The sequence below is a fragment of the Vespula pensylvanica genome, chromosome 6, assembly GCF_014466175.1.
Source record: "Vespula pensylvanica isolate Volc-1 chromosome 6, ASM1446617v1, whole genome shotgun sequence".
NCBI classification, from domain to species: Eukaryota; Metazoa; Arthropoda; class Insecta; order Hymenoptera; family Vespidae; genus Vespula; species Vespula pensylvanica.
Genome location: NC_057690.1, coordinates 2,728,140 through 2,738,364, shown reverse-complemented (window position 1 = coordinate 2,738,364; position 10,225 = coordinate 2,728,140).

The following is a 10,225-nucleotide window of genomic DNA, read 5'->3' as shown; positions in this document are numbered from 1 at the left end:
ACTCTCCTCTTTTTTTATTTCTTTTTAATTCCTTTTCTTTTTTCAAGTACTACGACAAGAGAGCCACTGGACTTTTTTTCTTCCTTTTTTCTATTTCTCTTTCTCGCTGTTATACATACTTCGTGCGAGTTGAAAAATTTTTATCCCTGCAAATTTTCGATCAAATTAAATCAGCTTTACGTAGATACTCACGTGTATTTTAATTTAATTCCACACTTTTCATAGAGCTCTTCGTTAAATATCATACAAAATATATATATGCTACACTAACGTTATTTTAATTATCTACCAAAGAAATTCGTGAATTATCGAATAACAATGTATCATATCGACATCGAATCCAAAACATCAATCACGAAAAATCAACGACAGTGTCTTCTTCGCGATCTATCGATTCGTTCGGATTTCAACGAAGTCTCGCGGTTTCGTTCGCGTATCCAATTTTCTATGGCCGTAAGTTATCGGTCGAAACCTCTCTCGAGGATACGCATCGCGGATTCGGAAGAAAGGCGGTGATCGCGTTTTTTTATTCTCTTTCTCTCTCTCTCTCTCTCTCTCTCTCTCTCTCTCGCTCTCCATTTCTCTATATCTCCTTCTCCACTCATTTCGGTGTAGGATCGCGAGAGAGAAAGAGAGAAAGAGAGAGAAAGGGGGTGGACCAAGAGAACGCGTGGCAAGACGAGGAAAGGGAAAGAGAAAAGAGAACAGGCAAAAGGAAAGAGCGAAAGAGAAAGAGAAGTGGAGTAGAGTATAAGGTGTATGCCTAGAAGGTATAGAGAGAAAATGGTAGCCAATGGCGTTGGCTCTGCGTTGTTGCTACAGTATTGAACGTCTCCTACGTGGGGTCCAGATATCTCTCTCTCTCTCTCTCTCTCTCTTTCTCCCTCTCTTTCTCTTTCTCTTTCTCACTCGCTAGCTCTCCTTTTTCACCCCTCTCTCGCCCTCTCGAGAGAACCGTCCTTTCCTCCTGGTCGTCCTCGTCCTCCACCTCTTTCCCTCTCTCAATCTCTCTCTCTCTCTCTCTCTTTCTCTTTGGTCCTCTCCTCGAGCTTCTCCTCTTTCCCTGCCTCTCGTGACCCGACGATGTCCTCCCTCCACCATCGTCGTAGGGTGGAGACCCTCCCTGGTCCACCCGCCCTCTTCACCTCCTCTTCCACCACCTCCACCTCCTCCTCTTCCTCCTGCCGGTACTGCTCCTTCAGTTCTCTCTCTTCCTCCTCTCTCATGAGCTTATAGGGTGGAGGTGGGAGGCAGGCCGTCGGTAACCTCTCTCCATCAGAGACGATCCGTGAGTCTGCTGCCGAGATCCAGAGTGGTGTGAGGTGGCCGCCTCTATCCTCTCATTAATATCCAGAGACACGACCTTAGGAGGTCCGTGCAGTCGCTCCGTACAACTCGCTTCGCGCTCTATAGCCTGCACGTTCGCCGTTCTGATCGACGGAAACTTCGACCTATACGATACGGTAGCCGAAGATTCAACGACGCCGATCGTAGAAAATTACGACCGATCGAATCGATCTCCGTGTCGAATGATGAATTATTATCAATATGAATAATGTTAGATAATAATGAACAATAGTTGTACTCTTTATTGTCGACAGTATTAACTAAATTGAATAACAACAATAATGATATATGCAATTAATATTAAATAGGATAAATATAATGAATTAATAGTATAACGATATATCAGTTAATTACGTTCAGACTAATAATGTGAGATACCAATATATAATTAATATTAAATATCTAATATCTCATTAAAAAAAAAAAGAAAAGAAGAGAAGAGTACGAATTAATCGTCTCGTATCATGATCTATTATAGCACTTGTAATAAATGTACGGACACAAACGGTAAGATCGTATATTTATTAAAAAGAAAGATCGCCAATACTTTCGTGTCTTTTCTTACTCGATCCGTGCTTAATTTCGTGGTAGAAACGAAACAACCGCCTTTGGAAGGTCGTACGTCGTACATTCAGAGAGGGCTGAAAAATGGTGGAGGATCGAAAGATCGAGAGGGCCACGGAGGAAGATACTTAATTGAATACTCGAGCCACGATCGATGCACGATGTCAGAAGGCAATGGCACAGTACGATCGTTCCGCTGCCGATCGCCGCATTACGAAGCTTTTACCGTCGATTATTACGCTGTGAGTTCGAAATCCACACTGTCTGTCCCTTCTTCGCTCTTCGTCTCTCTCTTCTACCCTTTTGCTTTCGATAAATATATACCTCTGTTTCCTCCCTATCTCGTAAAGCGCACGAAAGGTGGACACGAACTTTGTACTCGGCCGTTTCTCATCAAAGAAAATGGAGATCAATATCGTTGCTGTCGCTTTAATGATCTTTATCGCAACGGCTGATCGATCTAAAAATAATTGGACGTTTCATAGGCAGAAAGTAATAATTTTAAAATAATCTATCCTCATAATACCAGCCGTCTATAATGTACTTATATATCTAGATAGATATGATAAAAACTTATGCAACGTCTTAATAATTTGTCAGTAATAAAATATTCATTAGATTCACCTGTTAATTTATATACCAATATCTTATCGAACATTTAATTTTCAAACATAACTGACTAAAACATTTCTCTCACGAAGCGTTGATAAATCTTTTTTATATGTGACGGTCCGTTTTATCGAGAAATATTATTATAGTTTAAATGACTTCAAGATATTAGATGACAGGACTCTTTGGAGGATAGCTCGTTTTCTTCTCCCTCTCTTTAGGTCGTGAAGTAAAAAAAACGATTTTTTCTTTCAAATAAAATGAAAGAGGAGAGGGAGGTCCGTGAAGTCTCCTCGCGGTCTGCAGCTGCTGGATCTTATGCTAATCCCACCCCCGCAGGCTACCCCCGGCAAGCACATCGCATGAAAAAGTTGCTCGTTACACGCTCGCTCATAAATCTCTTTCCTAAGCTTAATCTGTTCGCTGGCGCGCTTCTGTTCTCACCGCGGAAAACTCTAGAAGGGGCGGCAGGTGTGTTCTCTCTCTGTCTCTCTCTCTCTCTCTCTCTCTCTCTTTCTCTCTCTTTCTCTCTCTCTCTCTCTCTCTCTCTCTCTTTCTCTCTCTCTCTCTTTCTCTTTCTCTCACTCCCTCTTTTTTCTCGTCCCACGGATTTTCATAATTTTTTATCCTTTGGCAAAATTTAAATCCTCCCTACTCCTTCGACGCAACTTCTAAACGGCTTCTCCAGCATCATCCTCGGTCACGAAAATATGTAGGTAATAGCATCGTAATTCGATCACTATTTTTTATTACGTATATCAAACAATTTTTTTCATTTCTATAATCTTTCTTCTATAATTTTATAATTTTCCCAGAATTTTTTTGGCAATGTTTTAAGTAAAACGTCAGACATTTCCGATAGAATTATCTTTTACTAAGAAATTTTGTAAAATATTTTGAATTCGTCGGACAATTTTTTGTAAATTTATACAAATGATTTCTAAAAAAAAAATATGGAAAAATTTTGTTTAAAGTATTGCTTAAACGTTCAACATACTTTTGAAATTAATCGAATGGAGCAGAGAGCGTTGGATCTTCGCTCATGCCAGTCACCGTTCGCGATTACCGTTCGTTCGCAAATGTACATACATATGTATGCGTATATATGTACATTCTAAAAAAGAAGAAGCTCCAATGGTGATGGCGGCGGCGGACTTGGACGAAAGTTTCGTGCGCTTCTTCTTGAGCGCCGGATCGGATATGCATAATGAGAGCTTCGCCCTCGAAGGTTCGTGCGGTCCGAGAGCCGATACAAGAGTAGGAGGGAAAAAAAGGAGCAGAGCTGCGCCCGTTGTAGCGTGAGAACTTTTGCTCAGAGTCGGGAGGACGTTCGCGTGAAATCCCAAATGTAGATATTTGCTGCAGTGATCCTCTCCGAAGCAAAGGACGATTATTCTCGTCCCTATTGGAAGGAGTCCGAGGATTGTGGTTACGGAAATCGTTACTAGGAGTACAAAGAGAAAATTAAAAAAGAAAGAAAAGACAACAAAGAAATACAAATTAAATATGATACTGTAAATATATTCGAGGATTTGAATAATTACATTCATTATCAAATAATCGAATTAATCTCAAATTTCGTCGATTACAAAATTACACTTACATTCGCATATTAATTAAATTAAGAAGAAATACAAGGATATTTTCATTTGAATGGATTTATTTCTAAAAACATATTTGAGACCTTTAACACTTTCTAACACTTTCGTCGTCTCGATCCCGAGGAACCACAGCCCGTGTCAAAAAATCTCTGCCGTTCCGGCAGTTTCGACCCTTCGAGAGACGAACTCGCGAACATGGGGTGGTGACTCGGACTCGGGTATGGGTGGTTGCGAGTGTCTGCGTGTCTCAGGATGCTTCGTACAATACGAGAGAGGAGAGAGCGTGCTAGAAGAGAACGGGGGCGTGGGGGCCATTATGGAGATGGATCTTCCTTCGAATAAGGTTCTCTCTCTCTCTCTCTCTCTCTCTCTCTTTTTCTCTCTCTCTTTTTCTCTTTCTCTCTCTCTCTTTTCTTCTTTCTGCGTGGATAGGGGTAGTTTGAAGTACTGGCTTCAGGGGGTGTGAGTGCACACACGTAGAAGGAAAGAAGAAAGATAGAAGCGATGGTAGCGTAGGTGGTAGTGTCGGTCCCGCTGGGTAGTTCGTGGTAATATATCACCCTCTTGTCGTTTGTGAGACGCGAGTAAGCCTGTCGGCTAGTACCTCCTCTTCCTCCTCTTTCTCCTCCTTCTCTTTCTCTTCCTTTATAGACGTTGCTACTTCGCCTTTTTCGTTTGAGGTGCAAGAGAGAATCGATAATCCTGGTACATCAACGGAATATCATCTCCAACGATGGATCATATCGAGATAAGTTTCATCCTTCTCCGAACTTGTTTATTGTAAATCAAAGAATGTGATTATTCGATTTTTTCGAAAACGTAGAATATGATATAAACGAAGGTGATTTTTGGAGAATTAGAAGTGGGTACTCCATTCTCGTTCAGCGTCGACGGAGGATCGCAGAAAATGTTATATCTATACTATGTAGCAGGATGCATAGAAGGAGGCAAAAAGAGGATATTAATCTCCCGGTCGAAAGTGCAGGAGCAGCAAGAGCAAGAGCAGCAGCAGCAGCAGCAGCAGCAGCACTAGCAGCACCAGCAGTTGGATGCGCCGTGGCACCTCTTTCTCGTCCCTCGAGTTCCACCCTCGTCTAACAGGGGCAGCGATCCTCGTCAGAGAAAGAGAGAGAAGGAGAAAGAGAAAACGAAAGAGGAAGAGATAGATAGATAGATAGATAGATAGAAAGAGAGAGAGAGAGAGAGAGGAGAGAGAGAGAAAGAGAAAAAGAGAGAGAGAGAGAGAGAGAGAGAGAGAGAGAGAGAGAGAGTACCGACGGCGCGGCGGATACTTTCGTAAGCAACAACGCCATGGCAAACGCGGTTTAATCAAGGAAAGGAGGCGAAGGAGATGGAGAAGAGAGACCGAGTACTCGTACAAGAGAGAAGGAGAGAGAGAAAGAGAAAGACAGACAGAGATAGAGATAGACCGAGAGGGTGAGAGTGTACGAAGTGGTGGGAGAAGCTGAAGCTGAAGAGGACGGGTGGAAGCAGTGAAGGAGGAGGAAGAAGAGGATGAAGAGGATGAGGAAGAGGAAAGGTAGGTGGAGGAGAGGTTGTAGAAGCGTGGATCGATGTGTCGCCGCGTGTCCAGTAGTCGTAGGCGCTTGCGCTCTGACATCGTCCTCCACCGAGCTGTCCTCCACCAACGACGACAGCCTCCCTCCGATTCGCCCGTGATTCGCCGAGCACGGTGACAGTCCTCTCGAGTTTGTCACTCTACGACCCTCCCTCGTTCTCGACTACTCCTTCTCGCTCCCTTCCTGACTCCTCTCCACATCTCCTATCTTTATCCTACTCTGTCTCTCTCTCTCTCTCTCTCTCTCGCTCTCTCTCCCTCTTTCTCTTCATCTACCTATCTTTCTCCCTGTACCTCCTGATCTTTCCTACTCTTCCTCTCTGTCAACCAAAGCCGACGACCTTCGCGACAGATTCCATAGGCGGTCGTCACCCTTCGTAGGTGGGGAGCTTCTATGGATTCTCCTACCAAAAATTTTTCCAAAAAATATATGTTGGCTTTTTTTCACGTTTGGTTTAAAACAAAGATTTTTATTGATCTCTCTATTGGGATTAAGTAACAGGAAGGAAAGACATTTTTCTAATGTCTTGTATGTGAAAGTTATTGTTGGTATCTAGTTGATGAGAGATCGATTGGTATTGAACGGTTCAAACTATTTCCTATGAAGTAAGAGATTTTTAAGAATTTCCAGATATAATGATTTCAAGATTCTTCTAAGATGAAATTAGTAATCGCCATAGGAATATTATCACAGCAGTTTCTAATCAAAAGATTATTTTCGATCAGAGCAAATTGTTACAGTATCAGATATCATAGACATATTTGGAATTTTAATATCGCTAATTTTGAACAGATCCAAACTCGGAGCACTTTTCTATGGAAATCTGGAGACAGCTTGTAGGAGGTAAGAGATGTCTACCATTTTCTAGAAAGTCAAGGGGCAGGGACAGTGGTTTTCGTAGGTATGTATATCCTCTCAGCGCGCCATGCCACTCGTCCCGCGTCCTCGTCGAGTCGGAGTGTCGTCGTTCCTGTCCCCGCCGCAGGGCGACCCCAGCGACACTTGTGATTGGTCGCCCGAGGGGACAAGGGCGTGGTTAACCTCCATCGCGTCTTTTGATAATTATACAGCATCAAGAACGTCGCAGTTTCGTGTATTCATCACGTTTTTCACTTTAAAAATGATCGTACTTTCGCCTCACCTTCGAAAATCACGTATAATTTGATGAGGACTCATTCGAGGGTCGTCCGAATGAAGCACATAATCGTTGGCAATTTGTCATATTGATGAGGTCTTATCGATTATACTTTAACGAAAAGACCTTTTTCTTTCATGAGGATTTTAATTACCTAACGTTTTGTATGCTTTCAACACAACGTTCTCCATGTTGAAATATACCTTTATAAAATAAGTGCAAACATATTTGTCGAATTTATAATTAGAGTTTAAATGGGAGAAAAAAGAGAAGAAAAGGAATCAGAGTGCGGATAAGTATGACACACGGTTCTCATTCTCATTAAAACTTTACTTTGTAAACCAGATACGTCTTCTTTTTGAGAGTCATCTAAGTTAGGGCGAAGGGAAAGGATTTGGAGAAGAAGAAGAAGAAGAAGAAGAAGAAGAAGAAGAAGAAGAAGAAGAAGGTGGAGGAGGAGGAGGAGAAGGAGGAGGTGAGAAGGAGGATTCGTCCTTTATGAGAACCATCCGTTGAGGGGCGCCAGCGTTTGCCGGTCCGTGCACGTGGAGGGGCTAGCAGGGGCGTGTTGAAAATGCTCTCACGGCGAGAGCGTGGGCCTTGCCGTGTCGCGGGATAATTGGGACACCGTGTATTATCGCTTGCGTGCCATACGCGGTGTGCAGTGTGTGATTGGATAGGCGGAGATGGGTCGCGCGAGATAGCTGACCCTAACTAAGGTAGAAACCAAGGGTATATCTCCGAGGACCATCTTCTCCATCTGCAGCAGCATTACCTATCTACGTCACGGTTGATGCATGGCGTGGGCGTTCCTGCGTTCGTACTCAGTGGTTCTCATTTAATTACCCTTCGACTTTTGGAATGATGGAAGCCACTCGTTGATGTCCGAGACACCTTACAAATTTTATCATGAAATTATAGAGTACCTACAACAAGAATTTACAATATATAATATTGATCAGATATATGAATATTTATGTAGAATATTTTTAATTATCTGCGCGATTGTAAATGTATTCGATCGTATTTATATCGATTCGAAGAAAAGAAATTCAAGATTTTTTCACGATCAGAACGTAGAGAAGAACGGTAGAAGAATAAAAAGGGACACAGCCGATTATAAATCATGAGGTTTGCCGGAGCCCTTTGACGATACACTCTACAATCGTATAGGTATATTCGAGGAGTACAATATGAGCTGGCGATGTGTATATACGCATAAGCTCTCCCTATCTTACGGCAGGACCTCGTCTCGCACACACGTACGACAGAGAAAAGGGATGTTAGAGAGAGAAAGAGAGTCCTCATTAACCGGTTATTAATAGCTTCGCCGGTTCATATTAATGACAGACGCATCTGCTTCTTATATATCTACCTGCCTCTATACCGGAGCCTTCTCGCCCTGCCTCGCTAAAGAGTCGAAATTTTTAGTGCTCGTCAACTGCAGTCATGCGAAGCGGTTGCGCGTTAACCGGAACCTCCGACCTTCGATCCTGTTTTACAAGCTTCACTCGTGTAACAAATAAAAGAAGAAAAGAAATGTATTCCGGCTTCTTGTATTTTCTAACTCTATATCTTTTCTTCTCTTTCATTGTTGACATCTCAGATGTCTAAAGGAAAGAAAGAGAACAACTCTTCGGAGTTGAAAAATTCTTCACGAAGACTCAAAACGTATAAACTTGTAATACTTCGTAAAATTATATTTACGTATCCAATATACGTACGGTATAAATCGTGTTCTAAGCTTCAACATTCTAATCCAGACCAACTTCTTCAATACTTTCTTACTACGCTATGCGAAGAACATTTGTTAGATCTTTCGAGAACTCGATGACACTGGCATGATGATGAATCGATAGGAAAAGGAGGCGGGAACAGTTTATCCTTTCACCACGTTATGGAATCCCAATTTGAATTCTAGTATGTTCGCGTTCCCTATACTTCAGAGACGCGGAGGGTGCAAAGAGGCAAACGCAAGGACGCAGATTTTGTAATCCGTTCGTCGTAAAGAGTCACGAGGTGATAAATCGCGGAGAACGGACGGCTCGGCATCACGATGATATTCAGTAGCGAGCCCTGATGGCTCGTTCCCCAATTTAAGTGGTATTCATGGCGACACAAAGAGTCTGGTAGCTCATATGTCATCGTGGCAACGCTATACCTTCTCTCTAGTTTTTTTCTTTAGGATCGCTTTGTCGATTGGTGCTTGCCGCGCACGTAGACATAAATATATAGAAAAAGAAAGAAAGAGAAAAGAGAGAGAAAGAGAGAGAGTCAAAGCTTTCATCATTGATGCCGCTACATGCATGCCTTCTTCATACTTAAGAGTCACAAGCGAGCTGTAAAGACGAATGCTAATTAATGTTACCGACTAGGAGACCAACCCGCCCTCGTGTGTGGTCCGATACAAATAGTCTCTTGACATTGTTATTAATATGTTGTATATTCCAATGCACTGATGATATTACTCATGTTTGAAGCTGAGTAAATAGTAATCAAGACGCATATATACCTAACTATTTATTTTTAGAAAAAATCTAAAACTTCGAAAGATCTTATGCTCTATCCTGAAAGAGACGGCACGTGATCTATAATACGTGCCCGAAGAACCCGAAGAAATGACCGCAGCTGTTCAAAAGACGAGATACCAAATCGGGAGCTAGGCGAATCTATGCCGAGCGTGCTATTATTTTTTATGGGCGGAGGATAGACGGCGGAGCCGCGTATAATTTAACGTTTAGCGATTTAAACGTTTGTCTGTGATCGCGGCGATGCATCCATATAATCTAGCACCAGCTCGGAACCGAAACATGCAACCGTTAAAATGCAGCTGCTTCGACGAAACGACGACCTGCGTTGGCCAGTTTCCTCACCTTTTCTATTTCTATTTTTTTATCCTTTCTTTTTTTGTATTTCTTTCTTTTCCTCTTCCTTCCTTTCTTTCTTTCATTTCTACGATTTCTTATGAACGTTCTCGACGGTTTTCTCGTCTTCTTTAAAACAAAGAAAACTTATGATTTCCTTCGAGAAAGAACGCCTAGGTAGGATTCGCGCTAAAAAATCATATCTACTTTCAGAATTTTCTCGCACTATCGTTAGCTGAACACGAAGTTCATCAGGATACCCTTTCCACCCTTACTCTTTCTCTCGTTTTTCTTCGATACGAAAAGAATCAGGCAGTAACCTGGTTCTCTCAGTTCGACGTAAGTGCGAATCCTTTTTTATTTCTTTCTTTTCTTTCTTTCAGTTTCGTTGGACGGTAGTGATTACCGTGGTGAGTCAGAAAGAAAGCAAGAGAAAGAGAGAGAGAGAGAGAGAGAGAGAGAGAGAGAGAGAGAGTTTCTTCTAAATCTTCTCGTTTTGTTGCACCACGGATCACGGACGTTGTC